The sequence below is a fragment of the Henckelia pumila genome, chromosome 2 (genome assembly GCF_033568475.1).
Source record: "Henckelia pumila isolate YLH828 chromosome 2, ASM3356847v2, whole genome shotgun sequence".
Taxonomy (NCBI): Eukaryota; Viridiplantae; Streptophyta; class Magnoliopsida; order Lamiales; family Gesneriaceae; genus Henckelia; species Henckelia pumila.
In genome coordinates this window covers 193,583,907-193,599,719 of record NC_133121.1, presented here as the reverse complement: position 1 = coordinate 193,599,719, position 15,813 = coordinate 193,583,907, and the positions used below count along the sequence as shown (strand labels likewise).

General features: G+C 38.9%; 1 non-coding gene across 1 annotated transcript; it reads right to left on the bottom strand.

Annotated features, from left to right (window-relative positions):
- Positions 1-9,894: 9,894 nt before the first annotated feature.
- On the bottom strand, positions 9,895-10,000 carry LOC140885884 (small nucleolar RNA R71). The gene has a single exon (XR_012151296.1). It is a non-coding gene; the product is annotated as a small nucleolar RNA R71 (small nucleolar RNA).
- Between the last annotated feature and the right edge of the window lie 5,813 nt (positions 10,001-15,813).

The following is a 15,813-nucleotide window of genomic DNA, read 5'->3' as shown; positions in this document are numbered from 1 at the left end:
GTTCCAAAGATCTAATGCATTCTCTGATATCATAAATGTAGTGTCCCGCTCCAGAATCACCTACAAACAGAGACTTAATCGTGCAATTACAATTTAAATAACAACAATCAGGGAAAACTGCAGAAAATAAAATTAAATACTAACCCGGCAGAATACAACCGATAAATAACCTAAATAATATACAATCCAATAGAAAACCTCTAAGCCCAAGGGGTCGATCCTAACTAACGTTGTTGGCTCCAACTGAGTCCAAAACTCATGGATCGCCAACTACAAACTGGTCCCCGAACCTGGGAAACATGCAACTCCCCCGTCGAATGGGGTGTCTAGAACCAAAACCGAGGACGTGAGGTAACGATTCTCAATAAGAAATTATGAGTATACAAATGCAATGAATGCTAAATGCAAATGAACAGGTACCGAAAACCTATCACGGTAAAGAAACACTGCTCAGTCTGTAGGTGCCAATGTAGGAAGTTGGGCCATCGCATCAGGAGGTGGCTCCCATACCATAAACCATGGACATAATCGAATCCAAAACCATGACATTCATCCACAAAATATCATGGGGCTGGGCGACCCTCTACATGTAATATCAAGGTATATGATCAACGTGATAATGCATGTAGCATAATAATCATGACATAATAAATGCACATAAGTCATGCCATATAAATCATGCAAACATAGAAAACCAGGATATGTTGGATAGTATGTCCATACCTTAGAATAAGCAACTTAAGCAACCTAGCCACTCGGGTACTCAAGTCCAAGCCTATAAGCATATAATCACTATATCACTTATAGCTCACTAAAAACCTCAATTAGACTAAATATACTTTCATCCGTCATTAGCCCTTTGATGGCAATGACCTCAAAACATAGTCATCACTCTGCTACGATCTCGATAGCGCCTCGCTATCATCCGACCTCCAAAACGACACCTAAAAATGCCTAAAACCCACTAAAAGAAGCTAGAAACGAGAGAAATAAAAGGAAAATGAGCAAGGAATAATGAGCTCTCAGCCCCTATATATAGGCCATGATTGGAACGTCCGATCTCCAGTTCGGAACTTCCAAACACACTCCTGAGCTTTCGATCATCCTTCTAAACATCCTCCACCAAACGTGTGTCCTTTGATTGGATAACACAACTGCCCACAACGTTCGGATCTTCCGAACTCTAGTTCAGAGATTTTGATCTACGTCATGTCAAATAAAAAAAAATCAAATCCCATGCCCTGTTAAGTGCAACAAGATTCGGAGCTTTCGATCTGAAGTTCGGAGCTTCCAAACTGCTCGGTACTTCCAAACTCAATTCTTGATTCCGAAAGGATCAGAACCGCCGATCTACACCTTGCTCAAGTTCGGACCTTCCAAACCGTTCGAACACTTGGAATTTTGCTGATGTGAACATGGCTGGCTCGCATGATGATCAAGTTTCCAAGTGTGTTCGGGATCCCTTGGAGCTGCCACAAGGACCAATGATGAGGAGTCGAAGCAAGCGATTCAAAGAAGCACTCCAAGGAATGTTTACAAGCGTGTTACCGAGTCTTGAAGGTGTTGAGGAGCATGAGAATCAAGTTGGAATATGTTTTAACATGATTCGAGTGCATGAAGATCAAGAGAAAAGATATGCTCTTAATTGCCCGGAATCAGCTCCCGAAAGAGGCTGGACCAAGGCACGAACCTGGTTCGGATCCGTGCCTTGAGAAGACGTCTTCGTATTTTTTGAGTCTGGAACACCGTGGGCACACAGACCTATGTCCGAACCCTTATACAGGGTCTGTGCACACACACAATGCGGCATGTTTGTGTGTGTTTGGTGGATTTTTTATTTTTGAGATATTTTTCCAATTTCTGAGTGTTTGAGGGTCATTAGAAAACTATTTTTTTTTGCATATTTTACATTATCTTTTGCCTTTTCAAGTTGTAAAAAATAAAACATTAGATTCAATAACAATTATTCAGATTATTGAAATTTCTATCAAAATTCTCTAGAATTTTATTGAAGCTAATTTTGCTTTGTCAAAAATCAAACCTATCAAAGTTTAACAACTTTGTGGTGTTTTTCGATTGTTCTTCATCGTGAATTGTCAAAGACAAATCCTTTAAAGATTATCTTGAATCACAATTATTTCTCGTGACTATTTATTACTAGTTTCTTTTAAACTATGAGTGAGTATCCAAATTTTTACTTGTTTCATATATTGGAAAAAATACTTTGATTCTTTTTGTTATTAAATTTAGGGCGCGATTATTCTTATAATCATGTTTTCTTTTCATAGCTATTAAGATTCATATTATTTGGTATCAATAGCAAAGGTTTTGAAACAAATAAGTTTTCAATATCTTTGATTCTTATTGGTTCTTCGTTCTTCTATTGAGTGTATTATCCGTTGAGTGTCTACATTCGTTTTTTTTTTCTTCGTTTTGTTGTCCAGGTTTCGTTGTTAATTGTGCTACAATCCATAAAAAAAGAGAAAATCGGTAAAAAAAAAAAAAGAGGACCGAAATTTTGAAAAAAAAAACAAAAGAAAAGAAAATAGTTATATACATATAGTGTTTGAAATTTTGGTTCTCATCTAACATTGAAATTTTTCCTTGTTGCTTTCTATTAATGTGTCATATTCGAATCTTCATAGTAATTGTAACACCCCAAAAATTTATTACCAAATTAATTGACAATTAAAATAATTATTGAGTGGATAAAATAATTATTGCAGCCAACTGAGTTACAGAGTATATTTATAAAATACACGTGCCAATTAGTCAATGAGTTTGACTATTTCTGGATATCTGATAATATTGTCATTTGAGATAATTATCGAGATATTGGAATTAAAATAATTATTTATGCCAGATAATTTAATTCGGAGAAAATAATTAGTTTGGGTCTCTGTTCAAAGCCTAAGATTGACTCAATTTATTTATTGGAGAATTTACTGGTCAAGTTGACTGGTCATAGTTCACTATTCCAGATAATTATAAAATGTGTTAAATTTCATATTGGAGTAAAATAACACAGGTGTATTGAATTGGACCGGATCATTTTAGGACCAATTTTCTATGCATAGTAAGTATTTTTCCTGTCTCACACACAAACCCCAAGAACACACACTAAACCCTAACCCCCTTTCACGTTCCTCCCGTCGCCGACCGCCGACCGCCGCCATTCACCATCGATTGAGCATTCCATCTTGTAGCTCTCGTCAAGGCGATCACAACTATACCAAGTATCATGAGTTTTGGTGACCAGAGCATCGAGTTCGAAGACAAATCACGGCCGAGCACTATTCATCATCTTCCTCACGTGAATCATCGGATTTCAAGTCAATTCTTGTTGTTTTTGTGTTGTTTAAAGATTCTAGGATGTGTGTAGATCATTTCCCAAGCTTATTACAACATTTTCAGTCAAAAAATCGCATGGATTGGAGCTTGGGAAGCTCGCCGCTACCGCATCTATAATTCGCGATTTTCGGCCGACTCGGTGGTCCTCTCCAGTCGTGGCCTAGTGTGATGGAATAGTCTCATCAAGATCTTCAAGCCTGCAAAATTTCAGAATTTTTGGAGTAGTTTTGGCCGCCGCCGCCGTCTTCCCCAATTTTCCGGCGACCTCCGACTTGTTGACCATTTTTGATCGGTTCGATGTGATAGATCCAAATATCCAAGTTTTGAGTCGAGATTCTAAACCGTGAAGCGGTGAGAACGCATTAAAGTTTGAAAATTTTTAGTCACAGTTTGACCTAAGTTGACTAGAGTTGACTTTTGACCATTTTATGATTTTCGCATATCGGAAGCCGGTTGAGGATAATTACAGGCAGAAATCAGCAGTTTATGGATTTGAGCTTCAAGAATTGGATAATTATTAGATTCCCAAGTCCCGATATGCGCAACCGAAACCGTATAAGTTTTTCGTGCGTTCTAAACGCAAAGACATGTTATACCCTTCTATTCTCACCCATTTAGATCATTATATTCACTATTTGAAGATTAAAAATCGTGTTATTGCATTTTTATGTGGATATGGTAGCTCAAGTTTTAATTCATGCATCATTCACGTTTTTATGCATTGTGACTTGGTTGTGAATGATTTTTTTGTCATAGTTGGGTCTTAGTTGCTTTTCACTAGTTTATGGCTAGGTTAGGTCCCTTTGGGTCTTGGTTTAAGATGTCTTGAACTAGTGTCGACTAGGTGAACAGTTGGATGGTTGTAAGGATGGTCTATCTAGCGGGCAGCTCAGGTAGGGCTCGGGCAAGTGGGTTGTCCGGGTCGGGTCAAGTGTATTAGGGTAATATGTTATGGTTTTGGTCCGGATTATTTTATTTTGGTCTGGATAATTTATTTAAGAGTCTAAGTGTTTAGTTTATTCATTGGGCCAAATTCGTTATTGGGCCTAAAATTTTTATTGGGTTTAATTTATTTATTGGCTTGAGTTGTTTATTTGGGCTAGAATGAATTGATTTAGTTATTGAGCCAAGCTTATTGGGCATAAGAGAGTTATTTGAGGCTTAATTTAATAATTTAGCCAAATTTGTTAATGGACCTAAGTTGTTTAATTTATTTGGTTGGGCTAAATTCAAAGTTGAACTAAGTACTATTGGGCCAATCTAAGTCTAAATGAGTCAATTTAAGTGTGATTGAGATAAACTGAGTATTATTGGGCCTATTTAAGTATTAATGGGTCAGTCTAAGTGTTATCAAACGAATATAAGTTTAAGGACTTTAGTTAGGGGAAAGGGGGGGAGGGGGGGGGGGGGGGCGCAGCAACTCGAACTAGCCAGTGACAAGCACAATAGTTCGTAAATATATATTTAATAGATGTATATGTATATTCTGATATATGTATTATTTTTATGGAAAATAAATTAAATATATATTTACGGGCATAATTTTAAGAAAGATGATATTTTTAAGTTCATGATTCATGCATGTATTTTATGTTAATATTAAGGGCATGTAAAGAGAATATTTTTGGGAAGTTGATGTGAATTGTGGCAATTATGTTCAGGAGCCTACAGATCCCCGTATTAAGATTGGGTGAAGTGGCATAAGAGGCGTAGGGAATCCCCGTGTTAAGGTTGGGTAAACCTCTCCGTCGCGTACGTTGGTTTATAGATTGATCAATCGCTTATGTTTATGGTCACAATTCACTCATATGACCCACAGAAAATGATTTTTATGTTTATGAAATGTCAATGCTTATGTTATTTATTTACGTTACGATTATGACCATGATCAAGATTACAATGATGTTTATGTTTATGATTCAGCATTATGCAAACGTTTTTATGATCATGCATGCATATCATACCTCAAGATATTTTGATACGATATGTGCTTGCATGCGATTTTATTATTTAGTATTTGTTATTAAAGGGTAGAGCATGCTGAGTTTCTAGGATCATGAGATCTAAATGGCTTGTAGGTGAGTATGATATTAGTTAGGAGGTTGTGGTCCCGATTGACCGCGAGGACCTCTGAGCATTCTTGGCAAGCTAACAAACATGTGACCTTCGCGCTTTTATATTTCAATGATTATGAGATTGTATCAAACTATTTTTTGCGTTTTATGTTATTGAATATTTATGCATGAATTTATAATGTGTTCGAGTATTTAAGTTTTGACATGAAATCACTTTTTATTATGTATTAAATTTAATGGAAATCTATTTTTAAGTATAGATGCATATATGTAATATTTTTTTAAAAAAATTTACGAGTTAGGGTCGTTTCAATTTGGTATTAGAGCAAGGTCCTTAGAGGGTTGGCTAGCCTGCTACGTGGAGCTCAGAAGTCTCACTGCCAGCCTGTGAGTTTTAAATGATTTTAATTATGTTTTAAGAATGGGACCCATGAGTTAGATTTTTCATTGAATTTTTGTTATAATGGTTTTAAATTAAAATACTTAGTTAATGCGGTTGCTTGAGGGATTTTTGGGAATTACAGTATGCCTCCGAGTCATGTATTTTGAGATGCGAGTAATCAGGATCCACCTTTGCCTCTACGTTCACCTGCAGCTTTACCACTCACAAACTTTGAGAGGGCCAACATGGACATGTTATCTGGTACCACGAGGTTACTTGAGCATCAGGCTGGGCAGCATAGGAGGACGCACGAGGAGAACATTGCCGAGAGGTTCCGCAAGCAGAGACCAAATGAGTTCGCGTGGACCAGTGATGTACTTGTGGCAGAGTAGTGGATTCAAGCGTCGGAGACGATCTTTGCCTACATGGGGATCCAGGATGCTGATCGGGTCAGATGCGCAATCTACATGCTGAAGGATGAGGCAGCACTTTTGTGGGAGGGCGCAATGACTGATATTGACCTGGCTAGGATGACGTGGAAGAATATCAAGATGGCTTTCTTTGAGTAGTACTTCACGGAATATGTGCGAGGATAGCTGATTCATGAATGCATGAGTCTCCGACAGGGAGACAGGGTTGTGGCTGAGTTTATGAGGCAGTTCGAGCGGGGATGTCACTTCGTGCCCACGATTGCTATAGTGGAGAGTGATAGGCTGCGACATTTCACTGATTACTTGAGGTCCAAAATCGAGCTTATGTTTCCATGGCAGACGTGACAAAGCACAAGGTAGCGGTTAGTCGAGCGTACCAGTTCGAGAAGGGGAGGAAGGAGATGCAGGCTGATTTTCAGAAGCAGAGGCAGTTCTAGCAGTTATCTAGAGGACATTCTTGGCAGCAGCCAACGAAGAAGTCTTACTTTGGGTCGTCTAAGGGATCAGATTCTCCTAGACCGCGTCAGCAGTAGTAGAGGCCGCAAGGCCAGTAGGGACAATAATGATAGGGGTAGTTGACCCTAGCACTGGAGGTGTACCTTTCAACAGACAGTGTCAGAGGCCTCATGCTGGAAAGTGCTTGGTTGGCTCAGGCAGGTGCTACCATTGCGAGAATCCGGAACATATAACTGTCTCAAGATGAGGCAGACCACAAGAATCTTGTTTGTGATGCATGCTGAGGAGGCAGACCTTGGTATTTCCCTTATCACGGGGTAAAAATTAGCATTAGAAGTATTGTTACATTTGCGTTGTTAGATTCTGAAGCTACGCATTACCTGTATCTCTCAGTCGTTCATTTAGCACGTAGGCAATATACTCGAGGTTTCTAGTACTGGGTAGGATATTATCATACCATCTGGTGAGGTACTTTATACCACCAGGGTTCTCATGGGATTAAAGTTGGAGTTTCAGGGGCATGAGGTTATAGTCGCACTTGTTGTGTTGTCGATGTTAGGATTTGATCTCATCTTAGGTATGGACTGGTTGACCATCAGTGAAGCTTTGATTGACTTTCGAAAGAGGATTGTAGCATTGAATTCTACGAGTGAAGATCTAATTATCTCATATGCAGCCTGGAGCAGCAGCGTTCCGCACGTCATCTCCTGTGTATGTGAGAAGAAGTTATTATGTAGTGGTTGCCAAAGATTTCTTGCTAGTGTGGTTGCAGTAGCAGAGCCGCCTACTAGTTCTGTTGAGGGTGTGGACGTTGTACGCAACTTTTCAGACATATTCTCGGAGGATGTAGCTCGAATTCCACCAGGTAGGGAGGGTGAGTTCAATGTTGATTGATGCTTAGTTGATTTTGTGAGGAATTGTGATAAGTGCATTTTATGCACTTAAATTGGTTATGATTTTAATTTAATTTTGCGTTGTTCGAGCAGTTTTATGAGGTTTCGTTGTTGTTTATGTGTATGTAGGGAGATTCATGAGTTGGTGAAGTTATAGATAAAAGAAGAAGAAATTGAAGAAGGAAATCTACTAAATTGCTCGCAGCTGTGTCAAAGTCTAAAAATAATTGAGAAAAAAATGGTGCATATGCGTGAGAAGTGAAGAACATGCGTGAAGAGACAGAGATTTGAAGGAGTGAAGAACCGCATATGCCGTAAAATTCATGCATATGCGGTTGAAGCCAGGGAATTGAGAAAGCAAAGTGGCGCATATGCATGAGAAATAGGAGAAGATGCGGAAAAAGGCAGAGAGGTAAGAAATATGGAATAAATTTCAAGCATATGCAGCAAAATTTCATGCATATGCGGCAACATGCAAAGATTTGAGAACAAGAAGAGGTGCATATGCGGCTATATCTCGCGCATCTGCGTGAAATTCCAGCAAGTAAGAAACAGAGAAAAGCGCATATGCGCTATTTCATGCGGATCTGCGGGAATCGGGAATTGGAAGAAAAACGCATCTGCGCCTATTTTAGTGCATCTGTGGACTCTCCGTGATATGGAAACAAAACAGAGTTTTGGAAATTTTGGAATCTAGAATCTAGGGCTCGATTATGGGCTTAAAAGCAACATATAAAAGAGAAATTTTTGAGGAGAAGCCGGCATTCAGAAACTTTGCAGGAATCGATCGGCTTTGGAATACTTGGAGAACAAGAGCTCAAGAACTCGGTACAAAGACTGAAGACGGCGGCATCCGGCGACGGAGAAGCTTCATTCTAATTCGTTCTAGTTTTCCTTTGAACTCTATTTTTCTTGGTTGATGGATTGTTGGAAAAACATATTTTATTTGATTTTGAATTGCGTTATGAACTAATTTCTTAGTCTAGAGGTAGACGGATCTTGATTGGAAACCATGATTGAGATATTTTGATTTATATATTTGAATTCTTCGCACATTTTATTTGTGTTTTCCTGATTTTAATGCTTTCAATTTACTGGCCATAGATTGAATGATATTTTATTTAGAATCTATCACTCGAGAGAGGAGATTTTGAATACGACATAGGAAAATATATTTTTGGTGTTTATATTGTTCGAGAGGCATATAACTCCATATAAGTCATTAGAAGGATTCTCGTGCCATTTACTGGGTTTAATGGTTGAACTTAGATAGACATATTGAGTTTGCTATTGAATATGAATTTCTGCTTGACACTCGAGAGAGGTAGTAGAAAATAATAGGGATTCTTGGCTAATAAACTAGAAGAATTGATAATTGCACAATCATTAGAAATAAATTATGGTGGAAAGTCAAGTGAAGTCGAACCTCTAGAATTCATTACTTATTGAATTTTCATCTCGTGAACTCGTGGTTATTTAATTTTATTTCTTGGAAGTTTTAGAGTTATTAAAATCAAACCATTTTCGTAACTATACATAGGTTTAGGATTTGATTAGTCGCAAATATTTATTATAATATCATTTATTCATTCTTCATGGGATCGACTTGGACTTAATCCCTATATTATAACTTGACATCGTGCGCTTGCAAGCAAAAAACACGCAACAAGTTTTTAGCGCCGTTGCCGGGGATTGAATTTTATTTGATTTATATTAAATTGTGCTAATTAGTCTTAATTTTGATTTAGAGCATTTTATTTTATTTTGTTGGTTCTAATTTTAAATTTTTCCTTTCTATGCAGTTTATGTGAAAAAGCCAAAGTTACGACTCACTGCTCTTTGATCCGAAAATTGAGAAAACTGCTAAAGCTTTGAGAAAAGCTAGAAGAGAAGAGTTGCAACAAATGGCTGAAGAAAGGGAAAGAGTTGTCAATAATTCTCTGGTGCCGATCAGAGATCACTTTCGACCAATGATCAATAATCATTATTCTGGGATAGCTAGGCAGAATATCACAGCAAATAATTTTGAGTTGAAGCCAGATTGATTAATATGGTGCAGCAAAATCAGTTCAAGGGTGCAGCTACTGAAGATCCAAATCTGCATCTGCATACTTTTCTGGAGATTGCTGACATAGTGAAGATTCATGGTGTTAATGAGGACACCATCAGACTACGATTGTTCCCGTTCTCTCTCAGGGACAATGCTCGTAGTTGGTTGCAGTCTTTACCTCTTGGGAGCATCACTACATGGGAAGACATGACATCTAAATTTCTGACTAAGTACTTTACACCTGCCAAGTCTGCCCAGCTGAAAATTGAGATCATTACTTTCAAACAGAAAGATTATGAGCTACTGTATGAAGCTTGGGAGCGGTACAAGTAATTGCTTAGGAAATGCCCGAACCATAATTTTCTGGATTGGGAACAGATTAGTTATTATACAATGGTCTGAATGGACCAACGAGGATTTCTGTGGATGCTGCTGCTGGAGGTTCAATATTCGCCAAATTTTCTGAGGAGGCTTATGAGATGCTTGAGCAAATGACTGTTAACAGTTATCAGTGGTCGAGTGAGAGATCTGCAATAAGGAAGCCTGTTGGAATTCATGTGGTTGATGCATTCACTGCTTTGAATGCTTAGATGACTACTATTTCTACACAGTTGGCTGCACTAACCAAAGGGAATCAAAGTTCTACTGAGACATCATCACTGGCAACTGTCGTAAATTCTGCTGATGGATTTGAGAGTGTGGAGCAAGCTCAATATGTGAACAACATGAATTACAACAATTATCGTGGTAATCATGTACCCAATCAGTATCATCCTAGTTTGCGTAATCATGAGAATTTTTCCTATGCAAACAATAAGAATGTGGTTAATCCTCCACCGAGGTTCAATACTCAGAATGGTGAGGGTAAGGCATCGTTGGAAGATTTGGTGAGTAATTTTATTGCAGAATCATCCACAATATTTAAGAGGAATGAAAATAGGCTTGATAGTATGGAGATGCACTTGACCAATGTGAGCGCTTCTATGAAAAATCTTGAAACACAAATTGGTCAACTGGCAAATGCATTGAATAATCAGCAGAGAGGTGTGTTTCCTAGCAATACTGAGGTTAATCCTAGGGAGAAATGCAAGGCTGTTACTCTTAGAAGTGGTAAAGAACTTGGGACTGATAACCCAAAGGCAGTGGATGATGAGGAAGTTGAAGAGATTGTGGCGGAGTTCGAAAATTCTGATAGAAAAAATTCCAGCAAGTCTGCAGTTGTGCCTGAGAAACCGCCTGTACCAAAATATGTTCTGCCATATCCTCAGCGGTTCAAGAAGAAAGCGTTGGATGAGAATTTTTCTAAGTTTCTTGACATCTTCAAGAAAATTCATATTAATATTCCATTCGCTGATGCTTTGGAGCAGATGCCACACTATGCTAAATTCATGAAAGATGTTATGGCGAGGAAGAGAAAGATTGAAGAATTTGAGACGGTGAAGTTGACCGAGGAGTGCAGTGCCATCTTGCAAAAGAAACTGCCACAAAAATTGAAAGATCCGGGGATTACTATTCCTTGTATTATTGGTGGTGCGACTGTTAATAGGGTATTATGTGATTTAGATGCAAGTATTAATTTAATTCCTTTGTCTATGGTAGCGCTTATCGCGTACGCCCAAATTACCCGACTCAATCAGATAAACAAATTAATGTAGTATTGTGAGTAGGGATCGTTCCCACGAGGAAAGGGAAATTTAAAAGTGTTCTTTAAAATAAAAAGGGGGTTTTCAAGTTCGGATTAACTACTAAGAAATTTAAACAACTAAAATTCACTGGCATGTAAAAATTAAATAAAGATTGGGGAAATTCAATAAGAGACAAGCCTTGGTTTCGGTCAACTACACCCTTGATTTCATTCGTTCGATCATCGATTATCTAAAAATCTTTAATCACGTAGAATATTCATCATTGGAAATTAAATTCCTGTTTTACCTTAATCTTAGTTAACTACACACAAGCGTTCTAAGATAACCCTTATCAATGAATCAACCCAATACAAGCGATTAGATTTAAACTCACGATAGCATGCAAACTAGTAAAACTGATAAATCTAGACAACTCATACACAAGCGGATGAATTTAGCCTAGTCAATTATTATCCTTACAATTCCTAACCTCACAAGCAGAAGATTATTAATTGTAGTTGCTTCGCAAATTAGAAAATTCGAACAATTACGGATTCAAACTCTAATTTAGCAGTAGATTATATATAAGAATTATCAGGTGATCAATCTAATAATCAAACATACAATCATGAAATAATCAGAATAATACTTGATACTCAACAATAATCAAAATCTGTAAAACATGAATCTCTCGAATAAATTAATCAAGGGCTTCGTCTTCCTTAACCAAGTATTAAAAACTAGCCAACACAATTCATGAAGAACAAAGTAAAAATTATAAGAAAATATGGAATTCTAGAATTCTTAGAAAAAACCTAGTCTCCTCCCTCCGTTTCCTCCCCTTTCTTCGATAATAAAAACTCTCTTTCTTGGTAACCAATCGTCCAAAGATAAGCCTAGGAATTAAAACAAGAGTTTCCAAAACATAAAATTCTTCCAAAAATAAGTCTGTGCGACCGACGGCGCGGGCGCTCCATATAGTGGCGCGCGCGCTCAACCTCTACGCTCTTTCATTCCTCTGAATGGCATGCGCGCTCATTGTTTCTGTGCGGGCGCTCAGTCCTCACGCAAAAATTCCATGTTCCTCTAGATCATCGCACGGGCGCGCCACTCAGCAGGGCGGGCGCTCCTCGCTCTCGAATTTCTCCTTTTCTTCAATTCCTTAAGCCTTCAATTCTTGATCTTTTCTTCCCTCTTTTGCACTTATATCCATCAACTCGATTCCCACGCCTTGTTTCCTTCATATAACAAAAACAACAGAAAAGCGCATAAAATCGACCAATAAAACACAAGAGTCAAGCACAATACTAACAATATAAGCGCATAAAATGCACTTATCAAATTCCCCCAAACTTGAACTCTTGTTCGTCCCGAACAAAACCAACTGTCTAAAAAGAAACTTACACAACACCCCAGAATCATCAAGAATTATCGTGTATCAATAACCTCAGCAATGAAATCAAAAATTTTTAAATCCAATCACATCACATCCTCCTAACATTGAAAAATTGTTTAAGAAAGAAACATAGCTCAACCTTATAGGCTTTTAGACTCCGCAACTCACGGTCACAACATTCTCCCCCAAACTCAATGCAAACATCTATAGATCATGAGGACTTTTAAGGGAACTCGGGATCAACACACAAGACATTCAATCAAAAACGCTCACAATCAAATTAGCTCAAGAAAGAATAAAGTGTGTGCGTGTTTTGATCAAAATTCATATTCATCAAAAATTTCAATCGACAATCCATAGGCTAAACTCTCACAACCCCTCTCCACTAGTATATTAGGCGACTGTGACTTGGTCCATAGGTCTTATTCGGCTTATAATGTATAGCTGGGCTTATGGCTACAAACGAAGGCAAGAATTCAAAAAGGGAGTAAAATATGATTTTATCTCTTAAATCCACTCCTCTTCATTCACACGATAAAATTTTTCATTCTTTTCAACTCCATTTTTTTTTATTTGCATTTTCATCCCGTTTTTTTTTTTTTTTTACTACACTTCTGTCGATTTTTCATTGCAATTCTCAACACACTATCCATTTTAAGTATTCAAATCAAGAGTATAAAAATCAAACATGCAATTACTCCCTAAAGGTAGGAAAAAGTATTTAAGCTGCAGGTGGTAATTGTAGGACCTTGGAATAATACCGAATGGGGTTTTATCACACGTTTTTACGCATGCCATTCATTTTCAATTAGCTCAAAAGGGGTACTAGGGACATAATGTATTCAGGGTGGCTTGAAAGGCTCAATCGAATTAGAAAAATTGCCTATCTCATTCCTAAGTCACAGTATACCCGTATTGCGCCTCGAGGGATGTTCAAGCTAGTTCTAGATTAATCTCTCTCCACAATTAACTCATATGAATTTGACCAGTGCATAAAAAGAAAAAATCACCAACAATAAACGGTGATTTTGCACAACAAAAACTCAGCAAATGCACCTCTTGTGCTCATGTATATGTGACAGCTCAAAGGGCAACTATGGACAATGCATGAATAAATAAGTAAAGGCCCAATTGATCTAAACAACGCCTCAATCCTTTCTATTTCTGTCCGTTGCACAAATTCAGGGTCAAACGAAATTCACAGAGTATATAAGAGTTTCAAGTCCACTTGGTCGAAGTTTCAAAAAAAAAATTTGTTTGTCAGGAGGCAGACATTCAAGGACTCAATTTCCCAATTAAAACACTAAACATTGGTTATCTTACCATTGTTCTCAAAAGTGTTGCAACTCAAACAACTCACACAAAAACCATTAATCAATAAACTAACAAACTAAACATGGACACACAAACACAACTAATGCTCAATTAAACAAAGTAAAACAAAGCAACACTTAGAATCCTACGGAACTCCCCCCAAACTTAGGTACATACATTGTCCTCAATGATATGACAGTATAAAAGAACAGAACTAGGACATGTACCTCGGTTGATGACCGTCAGTGGTCACCACCATCACCGTCAGGATGTGGATCAGCAGGAGGGTTAGTCGGGCCAAACATCGGAGGCCACTGTGGTCACGGGGGCAGGAAGCTGGAACCATCAGGAAAGTAGTGTGGGAGAACAGCTGCAGAGAGGTCCATCATGTAGTTCATAAAGATTCCAGACGTCTGCTGCATAGTGTGAATATCCTCTCTCTGCTGCTGCTGCTCCTGTCGTGATAGGCGCACCTCCTCCTCGAGTCTAGCCAATTGATCAGTCATAGAAGGATCCGACTGATGCTGGGGTGCCTGTGCTCGACGTCCTGCAGCTCTCTCATCTCTCGCTCGCTGCACCGCTGGAGGTATCAAGCGGGTGTGACAGTCAAATGCAATGGCGGTGATGGGCTTCAAAATCTCCTCCGTGGGTCTCCATTCCACCCCGACCTCCTCACAAAGATCAGAAATAATGACAGGCAATGCAAGACCACCACTCGTCTTGCCGCCTACTACGTGCAGAATAGTCTCTTGACAAATGAGTCCCAAATCAATGGACTTCCCCTCCACAATGCAATAGAGCAATAAAGCGCGATCCCGTGTAACCTCGTGCTCATGGTCGGTCGGCTTCAGACGAGCACACATAAAATTATACCACAGATTGACCTCGTATTGCAGCTCAGTCTTCTTTAACTTGGATGGCATACCATCTCGCCCATAGCGCCACTCAGCCCCCGGTCGACAGATGCGACGAATAACAGCGTCGTAATCAATGTCACTGTTTTTGAATTCTTGATATTCGTCGTGATACACCGGAGGAATCTTAAAGAGAGTATTAATGGTGTGGGAGCCGAATGGAACCATTTTCCCACGCACGAGTACCTTCAACTGAACATGTTTCACCTTGAGGTTGGCGTAAAACTCTCTAACCAAAGGAACAACTGCGTCCTGAGGTTGCTTTGCAAACTCCTGCCATTGTCGGGCAACAATTTCCCGACCAACACTCGTCATATGAGTACTAGGGTCAAAACCAATAGATGCGTCGAATCCTCGTTCGGCGAGAATATTCTTCCCAAGCCATTCTTGATAAATTGCAGCCGCCTGGGCATTCCAGAAACGCTTACTATCTGCAGAAGGGGCGGGGGTAGAAGAAGAAAAGGCCCCAAACTTAGTTTTCTTCGTGGGCGCCATAGAACAAACACGTGGTATGCACTCCTGAAAATTCATAAAAACCACAATGCCACACCCTTCTTCCCTCTAACTTCAACAATACACCCACGGCACGACTCCACCACAATCACCAAACAACCAATGCAGAAATAATATGCCCCCCCCCCCCCCCAAACTTCAACAAAAGTCAAACTTCACAACTTCACAATATGAATATCGGCTTGAAGGAAAGCTTCAAACCCAAAGATGAAAACCAACACTTACCCAATATAAGAACGAACTCGATGTCCGACTTGAAAAGCTCCAAACAACTCCTACTAACAAAATGAGCAATCCGACCAAAATCCACGCTTCTTCGACGGGTTGAGAGAAATTGGGGAAAGGATTTGGGAGATAGTAGTAGACAAATCGCTCCAAAGAAGGGATTTGGTGACTGAAATCGATCTCGTGAG